At 41.8% G+C, this 9,779-nt stretch overlaps 1 non-coding gene across 1 annotated transcript; it reads right to left on the bottom strand.

The window, feature by feature from the left end:
- Positions 1 to 720: 720 nt before the first annotated feature.
- Positions 721 to 827, bottom strand: LOC122744788. The gene has a single exon (XR_006355133.1). It is a non-coding gene; the product is annotated as a U6 spliceosomal RNA (small nuclear RNA).
- Between the last annotated feature and the right edge of the window lie 8,952 nt (positions 828 to 9,779).

A 9,779-nucleotide genomic window follows, 5' to 3' on the forward strand; every position in this document is an offset into this window, starting at 1 on the left:
TTTCATCAGTGTCTTTTTTTAATGTTACCCTGACTCTCACAGAGTTAGCCTCTTTTCTGGGACACAGGTGCTATAAAAACAATTCTTCCTAGTGTGGATCACATCCTGAATTAGGAACAGAAAAAGGAGAATAATGAGGAAAGGGAGCCAAGCTCAGGAAATCATCAAGGAAAAGACTGTCCCATGAGGTGGTAAACTCTCCAACCCTGGAAGTATGCAAATAGATGCTGGATGATTATCTGACAAGGGTGTCATTGAGGGGATTCCTCTATTGGGTAGATAGTTGTGGCAGATAACTTTTAAGGTAATTTCCAACGTTTAAAATAAATGATCTCTATTTGCCAACTTCATTTCAAAATTCAAAAGTGTCTGATGAGTTTAAGACCAAGCTTTGGACTAACCTGCAGACCAGCTACAATTTATGGATTGTCCCCCTAATATCCTATACAATAACAACTCAAAACCTACCTATAACTACTTAATAGATAAGTTTAGAGAATTGTCAGAGGCTCAAAGAAATTAAGAGACTCGCATGAGGTCATAGAGCTCTTTTTCTTTTTCTTTTCTTTCTTTCTTTTTTTTTTGTGGGGCAATGAAGGTTAAGTGACTTGCCCAGGGTCACACAACTACTAAGTGTCAAGTGTCTGAGGCCATATTTGAAACTTCGGTCCTCCTGAATCCTGGGTCGATGGTTTATCCACTGTGCCACCTAGCTGCCCCCAAAATATGGAATGCTTCACGAATTTGTGTGTCATCCTTGTGCAGGGGCCATGTTAATCTTCTCTGTATCATTCCAATTTTAGTATATGTGCTGCCGAAGCAAGCACCATAGAGCACTTCTTAGAGGTGAAATTTGAACCCAGGTCTTCAGGATCCAAGACCAACATTCTTTCCACAACACTGTACTACATCCTTTTCTGCAATACTCACAGAACTTGGAAATGTAAGAGTCCCCAGAGACCACCAAATCCAACCCTTTCATTTTACAGAAAACTGAGGCTGAGAGAAAAGGAACTTGAAACTTTCTTCTATAGATAGACCGTGTTTTATTGGGCAGTCATGGCTCTCCTTGGCTCAGAGGAGATACACATCTCAAAACTGTACGTCTTGTTTTCCTGGTCCCCAAGCAAATACAGATCCCAGGAATATGAACTGGGAGGTTTATTCGAAGTAGGACCTGGGATTAGCACCACCTAGAGGTTCCTCTTAATTATGCTTCTGCCATATGCCTTCCGAGTACATGTGAGCTTTTTGGCTTAATTAATTCAAACCATTTGCTGAGCACCCCAGAAATATTTCCAAAGCAGCCATTTTTCAGATAATGAGCTAACAAGTTTTACTCTTTCTAAACTGCCTTTCAAACAATTTTGTAATCCCCCTCTCCCCCCACATTTTTTTAAATGGGTGCTTGCTGTCAAAAACTTTCAGGTCTTAGAGGTTAAAAAAACCCACCAATACAAAGCACAAGTTTAATGAATTGATTTCTCAAGGCAGCTCCCATAAGAAATCCTTATCGTTGTTTATCTCTTGGATAGTGCAGGCAGGAAGATAAGAAAAGCAGGGGTTATGTTAATTCCCATTATAATCTGCAGATAATATGGAGGAAGATAGAAGAGAGTGCCTTTAAACCGAAGCAGATCTCATTTTTATTGAGTTTGCAACAGTTTTATTGTAGTGAAATATGTCCATTTGAGCAGTGGGAAATCACCCTAAATAGACAGCGCAAGAACAAGGAGATGTCATGGGGGGCTGAGCCCAATTTTCCAATGATCTGCTCTGGAAAGAAAGCTCTTAGATGTTTTGGTTTATGTATTAAAACTTCCCACAAATGTGATTGAGAATGGACCTTTGATAGATATTTGCTGTGGTTATGCTGCATTAGACCCAATTTATCCTCCACTGCTCATTGTTGCTATTGATTGATTTTTAAATTAGATGAAGGCAATCAGTAAATACCACCCAATCAAGTCCTAAAAACATACAGGAGATTAGACAATTTAGGGTAATCAATGGAAATATTCTGTGATTTGCTAGCATTCAATCTTGACCATAAATTACAACCATAACTTGCAAGTTAGTAAGCCATAAAGCATGCGGAAGTGACAAGAAAAACCATAAGAAATGAATTAAAGAGATGAAGAGCAACCACTTGACTTGTACTTTAATGAGACAAAATTACTCTTTATACATATCTTGCATTTCTTGTTGACTTTTGTCAACATCAGTGGAGTGCAGGGAGCAGCCTGTGATTGCCTTGGTCTGTGTGTATGTGTTTTAATAGAAAAGCCATTCTTTGGTTTAACAGATGAGTCTGAACAATAACTAATCAACCTCATTTTGTTACTGCGAAGAAGTTCATGTAATTTTAGGTTCAAACCCCAAGGTTTGCTAAAGCCCTCACCTACCTCACAGACACTTTCAAATGCTAATTTGAAAGTCACACTTCTGCTCAGTGTTATTTCCTTCAAAAGTCTAAGATGTAACAATAATTAAATGTAATTTTAGCCCAGCACTTCATACTCTTAAAAGGCTGTATCTGTCTGATTGTACAATCTGCCTAACTTCCATATTTTATAAGACTTTCTTTAAGCAATTAGATTTTTTCCCCTCCTAGAAACCAGGCTTGTGATTTGGAGGAAATAGATTGGTCCATTCTGCTTCAAAACAAGACTACACAGGTGCATAGTGTCTGCTCTCAAATCCTGCAGTCTTCTTCACTTTTAAAGCCATTCCTGCCCCCTCTACCCCCTAAATGGGTGAATGAATAATGAAATGGCCCTGTCCTGCCAAAAAGTGTAAGAAATGTCTGTAACATCCCTGAAAGCCAGCCTGATCTGTCCTCACCTCATATTGAGTTCTCTCTACATAAACTACCCTCAGGGGATCAACCCTCTCGTGGTGACTGTCACCTCTCTACTGAAGCTCCAAAACTAAGGTCCTTCAGATATCTCCCGCTAAACACCCTGTGGAAAGCCTTTTGGGAGAAATGTCCTGGGTAGCTTTGGAGAGGCATGCCTAAGGAAGAAGAGAAGCTGGTTATTGAAAATGCCTCAAAGGCACTTGCTGGGCATTGGCTTTTCTTGTTACTTGTTTATGAATTTAAGGATTCTAGCAGTGGCTAAGTAACACAGAGCCCTGAACTGGGTTACAATCCTAGCTGTGTGACTTGGGTGAAGCTGTCTAATCTCTTAACCTCAGTTTCCTTCTCAATTGGGAAAAAAAGCATATTTTTTTTTTAAAAATTCTAATTCAAAGGGGGCTAGGAGTAGGGATAGACTGGGGGATTGCTAAGGCTGCTTCCAGCTGTAACATTCCAAGTTTCCTTGGAGGAGGAGCTCTGCTTCCAAGATACTCTGGTGAAGCTTCTGAAGTTCCCAAAATTTGGGGTTTTTTAAATGCATAAAATATAATTACAAAAGAAATCAATTATATTGAAATATAGTTATCAAAATATATTTTTAAAAATCCAAATCCCTTAAGTTCATGGACCCACAGGTTAAGAACCTATGCTAGGGGACAGCTAGGTGGTGCAGTGGATAAAGTACTAGCCCTGGATTCAGGAGGACCTGAGTTCAAATCCAGCCTCAGACACTTGACACTTACTAGCTGTGTGACCCTGGGCAAGTCACTTAACCCTCATGGCCTCACCAAAAAAAAAAAAAAAGAACCTATGCTAGAGTATTACAGCCTAGGTAGCTTACAACCACAAATTCGGGAATCAAGCAAGCAAACACCAAGCATTTATTTAGCATCTACCATGTTCTAGGCACTGTGCTTGCTGCAGTCCTTGCCCTCAAGGATCTTAGATTCCACTTACTCAGGAGGTTACATATACACAGGTAAGTAAAAGATATATACAAAATGGAGTGTGCTGGCAAATCTTTAACAACCAGTCTGTGGGGAAGAGAGAATATATGCATGTACATGTATATATGCAATATATGCTTTTAAGTTTCATCTTCATTATTAATATTTCCTCCATCACGTTCTTAAGTTGACAATTAACAAAACAATAAACAAAGCCTTGGTTTGTAGCCTCTGTGGATTTCCATGGTGTAAATGCTCACACTGAAAATTTAACATTTAGTTCTAGAAAGCCCTGAAAGCTGCCCCCTCCCAATACAAATAAACACAAAGTGATGAGGGACAAATTGGGGGATCAGGAAAGGTCTTTTAAAATGGGGGGCATTTGGGTTGAGTCTTGAAGGAAGAGAATTTCTTTTTCTTTCTCTCTCTCTCTCTCTCTCTCTCTCTCTCTCTCTCTCTCTCTCTCTTTCTTTCTTTCTTCTTTTGGAGAGGCAATTGGGGTTAAGTGACTTGCCCAGGGTCACTCAGCTAGTAAGTGTTTAAGTGTCTGAGGCCAGATTTGAACTCAGGTCCTCCTGAATCCAGGGCCAGTGCTCTATCCATTGTACCACCTAGCTGCCCCCGAGGAAGAGAATTTCAAAGAGAAGGGGTTTCAGTGGTGTCATAATGAATTTTGGGGATAGGAAGGGACTTGGGCCAGCAAGGGACACATTGAGGTCCTCCTACTTAAAGTTGAGCAGTGTGGTAATAGTCATGTTTGTAAGCCTCTGGAGAGAAGCCGTGAGTATCTTTCTACTCCAAGAAACCAAGGCTTGAAAGCCCAGGGTTGACAGATGATGGCCTGGAGTCAGAGGGACAAGGACAGAGTTAGGAGGCAGGAGGTCCCTCTGGAAGTCAGAAAACCATCAACAGAGGCCGGGCCTGACAAGCATACTGCACCAGGGGATCTACAGGAATAAAAAAAGGCCCAAGGCCTAGATCTGTCTCTGTGGGCTCACAAACGGCTTCTCCTCCCTGTCCTCAGGCTCCTCATTGGTCAGACAAGCATGGCTGCTTTGCCTCTCTTACAAGACCGTGCTTAGAAGCCAATGAAAGAATGTATGGGAATGTGCCTTGTAAGCTGTAAAGCATTACATATGTGAGTGATAGCGTGTATCATGATGATTATGACTATGATTATTATACAGGTAAAGTGTATTGCACAGTCCTTCTCTGAGGCAGCTTTATCCCAGAGCCTAGAGTCGGGAAGACTTGAGTTCAAATCTCGCCTCAGACTTTTCCTAGTTTTATGGTCCCAGGCGAGTCAATTCCCTTCTATTTGCCAAAGTTTCCTCGACTATAAAATGTGAATAATAATTGCACGTATCTCCCAGGGACGTTGTAAAGATTAAATGAAATAATATTTGAAAAATGCTTAGCACAAGGCCCAGCACATAGTAGATGCTCAATAAATGTTTATTCCCTCCCTCCCTGCCCTCTGTGAGGTGTATAATCTGGTGAGTAGATTAGATTAAAGCATCTAAACTATTAAACAAAATAGAAAAGAGACTGATCTATCTGCCCCTTGTCCGAATTACTAGTTTCACAGTCCCCTCTTATGAAAGTCCTTTGGGGAAAGGGAATTTCTTCACCTCTCTCCCCAGAAAAGAGTTCCCAAGGTCTGTGTTTCAAAGCCAAGAGGTGGAAAAACAAAAACAAAAACAATCCAAATAAACTCATCCATGTGTTGGAGTTTCCCTAGCAACTAGAGGTGAGAAGAGAGTTGCCCAGCTAGCGGCTGTGTATAAGCAGAAGCCCTGACTTGGAGATGCCCTGCAGTGAGCGATGCCAGAGAGAAGGAGAGAGAGAGAGAGAAATTCCTTGCGAGGCAAGAGCAGAGGATCTTCTCCACTAAGAAAAGGCCTCTGGGGATGAAATTTCAGTCACTTCTCCAGCAAAGCTAAAGAAGAAGGCCAGAATGCTGAGATACAAAGATGTTGCCTTCCAGAGTAGCCAAACCTCCTTAAAGAGATTTTCAAGAAAAGGACCAGGCAGCAACTTTCCCAGCTATGGGGGGGGGGGGCGGCATAGCTTGAATGCACTCAGTCTTTCTTGAAGGCAGGAGTATGGATTAAGTCTCTAGTGTTGTTGTTGTTATTGTTATTTGTCCTTTGTTCTTCAAGAGGACCATGATATCAGGAAGTGATGTAATGACTTTCAGTGAATTGGATTTAAGTGAGGGAGGACTGTGCAGAGTCACCAGCCTCACTTTCTCTTCTAGAACCATCTGGACCAAGTGGCAAGATATAGATCAGGAGGACTGGAGATGGCCCCATGCAGTGGGAGACCTTGGCCTTTTAAAGTTAAGGCCTTTCACAGGTCACAGAAATGAAGGAAAGAAAGATTTCTTTTACCTAGTCAAAAAGAAAATAAACAAATAGATAGATCAATCAATCAATAAATTAATTAATGAATGAATAGATAGATAGATAGATAGATAGATAGATAGATAGATAGATAGATAGATAGATAGATAAGGGGGGAGAAGACCGTCTGGGTTTCTGGCCAAAGGAGACGCAATTGATATTTATGCCTACTATGAACCATCAAGAAACCAAAGAAGTCTTCCATAGTAAGAGCTGGAAGGAAGCTTAGAGATCATTTGGTTTGACACCTTTATTTTACAGACTAGGCATCTAAGTGATTTCCCCAAGGTCTCATAGCTAGTCAGTGTCAGAATTAGAACCCAGGTCTTCTGACTTCAGCTCTGGTATCTAGGCTAAAGACGCTGTCAGTTCTTTCTCTTCCTGGCCACAGACATAAGACTTTTCTCTCCTCTCAACAAAACCCCTAAAGAACCAGAGGAAAGCAGGGTCCCAGTAGATTCAGACAGAAATATAAGGGCTGCTCCTACAGGGTCCCCCCAGGGGCTGGGGGTGTGGCTGCTGGAAGCATAGAGGAATTGCTTGGGAGGTGACCAGGAGGAATGTGTTTTACTTTATCATGGTATACAACTAAAAGGGCAGACTAATTAATCAAAGAAGTTTCTAAAAGTGCTTTTATTTTGCTATTTAGTATGCCAGAGAGATCATTTCCCTTAATGTATACCCCTGGTATTAACCCGCTTTAATCCATCACGCTCTGTATTATGAAATTACTTTGTTTTACTCCTTGGTCCAGCTGAAGATCATTAACCCAAACTATTATCCAGGCTATACATCACTGGAGCAGATTACCTCATGGAACCAAAGAGCCCTTTTCCTGGGTTACACCGTGGGCCTACAGAGTCATTTTTTCTCACTGGGGCTGACAGGAAGGGCTGCTTTCATTAGATAGCAGATGGCTCCCTGTATGCTGGGTGTTGGCCCTCACCTACCACTCCCTTCCCACATACCTCCCCTCCCCTCCCCCCAAACCCTGCAAACCCAAATCTAAGCTCAGGTTAGTTCTGAACCAAATGGGGAAATCCACAAAATTTGTCTTTGGCACCCAATGCCTACCCTGCCTGACCACTAACATATACTCATATTTAACCTATACCCAGTGCCCTTGTTGGGGGAAGAGTCTCTCATTGTGGCACGCAGTTGGATTGGTAATTAATTTATGAAATGATGAAATGGGGGCAGACGAGCCCAGCTCTTTGGGTACTTGCCGGGAAGGACCGTGATGGCAGTGGGAAACTGGGCAGCAATCATACTTTCATAATCACAGAAGATGTGGGAGCAAATAGCACAGAAAGTACATATGAGCAGCCAAAGAAATAGAGGCAGATGGCATGTGGACAGGGGATGGGATGGTGAAGGAAGACAGGCGCTGGAGGAAAAGGATAGGGAGGGGGAGAGGCAGAGATTGTCACTCATGTAACCACTGATTAGAGTTGGGAGCTCTCAGCAGTGTGGACCCAGTGGAGATGAAGAGTGAATGGGGCAGGAGCCTGAGATCTCATTTTCTAGGACTGGGTTGGGGGAAGAACAGACTAACTCTTCTCTGTGCCACCTTGAGGTTAGTTCATTAACATGTCCAAATGACATCAAAGTTGTCAGTAAAACTATGAAGTTAGCACAACCATGTGATCTAGACATTATCAGCACCATTTGGTGTTCTGATGGTCTTACTGCTGATGTCTGGAACTTGTCCTCTGAGATTTACACATCATAGGAACAAAAGGCCTGGACAGCAAAGTTTAGATGGCTTCCCCTGACTCAGCACCTATTACCAGGATGTGATTTTTAGTTAATATATAATATGACTTGTAAATGATGCCCCTTTGATCTTTGGGATACTTTGTAAATGACTTATAGGTTCCCCTTTGCAATATTATTCCCTGCTATTGACACTTTATACTGGCTACTTATAAACTTACCATACTGATTAGAACCTAGCTTCTTAATCTGTGGGTCATGACCCCACATGGGGTTGTGTAACTGAATGTGAGGGTCATGAAAAATTTGACAAGAGTAAAAGGTTATGTAGACCCATTTTATATACCCATACACCCAGGTTCACATAAAAATTTCTTGGGCGCAAAGGAATTTTGAATAGAAAAAGTTTAAGAAGTTCTGGACTAGAAGAAGGTGGTAGTCAGAAACCAGAACAGATACAATTTTTACACAGCAGTCAAGTTGGACTTCCCTTTTCCCTTCCATTCAGACTGAGCTAAGATTTCTGAGAGAGGATATAGAGGATATTCCACTCCTAGAACATTAGAGGTCAAAGGGCCATTTACTTCATACCCCTTTATTTTATAGAAAAGAGAACTGAGGATATGGAGAAGGGAATGTGCTAATTAGTGGCAGAACTGTAATTCAAACCCAGGTCTCCTGACACCTAGGCCAATATAAAGTGCTTTAAGGGAACACAAAAGGGAGAGTTCACAATGGATGGGCATTTTCAGGGAAATCTTTATAGAGGGGGGTAGGACTGGAGCTGGACTTCAAAGGTGAGGTAGGCTGTGAGAAGAGAAGAGCATTAAAGAAAGGATTGGAGGCAAGAAGAATGACAGGGGAGGAAGAGAAAAGGATATTAGTCTAACTAAAGCAGAAGATGCACACTGGAGACTAATCCAGAAGAAGGCTGGATAGATAGGCTGGTGCCTGACTTTAAAGAGCTTTGATTAGCTACCTGAGAAGTTCTGATTAGCTCTTCAAAAGATAGTTAATTTCAAGAAATAGTTTATCTTGATCAACTCAATGTGTTTCCATTTACCACCACCACCTAATAACAATGCCAATAATGCTCATATTTCTATAGCACTTTGTTCTTCTTACAAGAACCCAGTGAGGTAGCTTTTATTGGCAAAGTACAGGTGAGAGCCTCAAGGATTTCAATCCCTCTGGATCCTAGGTACCATATCACATTGCCAACCCACCTGAAAGCAGCAGGAAACACACTTTGGTTTCTGTATCCAACACTAGGAAATGGTTTGAGTCAGATAATCCACATTCTCTTTTCCATTTGTCCCCTTGTGACCAATGGTACCTTTCATAAAGCTCTACTGCAATGTCTCATTGTGATGTGCAGTTATTAGAGGCTATACCAAAATAGCATAGCCCCTGGCAGATTCTATCATGCTGGAAAGGCTTCAATTATGGCCTGGCAACAGAATAAATCTGTTTCCCCAGGATCAGTCTAGCCAAGTATACAAGAGGCTCATCATCAGTAGACTGACCATCTAATGATGCATCCTTTGGCCATGGCAACACATGAAACAAGGAGAAATATACTCCCACCCTCGGTCTTGTATGGCCCTTTCTGCTTTTGTAGGGATGGCCATAGAGTAGCAGGAAGGGGGGTGGGTGGGTACTAAGAATCACAGAATTTTTAGCCTGTTTGTAAAACTTAATTTGGGGAGTGACTAGGTGGCACAGTGGATAGAGCACTGGCCCTGGAGTCAGAAGGACCTGAGTTCAAATTTGGCCTCAGACACTTGACATGTACTAGCTGTGTGACCCTGGGCAAGTCACTTAACCCCAATTGCTTCACCAAAAAAAACC

This window comes from Dromiciops gliroides, chromosome 2 (assembly GCF_019393635.1).
Source record: "Dromiciops gliroides isolate mDroGli1 chromosome 2, mDroGli1.pri, whole genome shotgun sequence".
Taxonomy (NCBI): domain Eukaryota; kingdom Metazoa; phylum Chordata; class Mammalia; order Microbiotheria; family Microbiotheriidae; genus Dromiciops; species Dromiciops gliroides.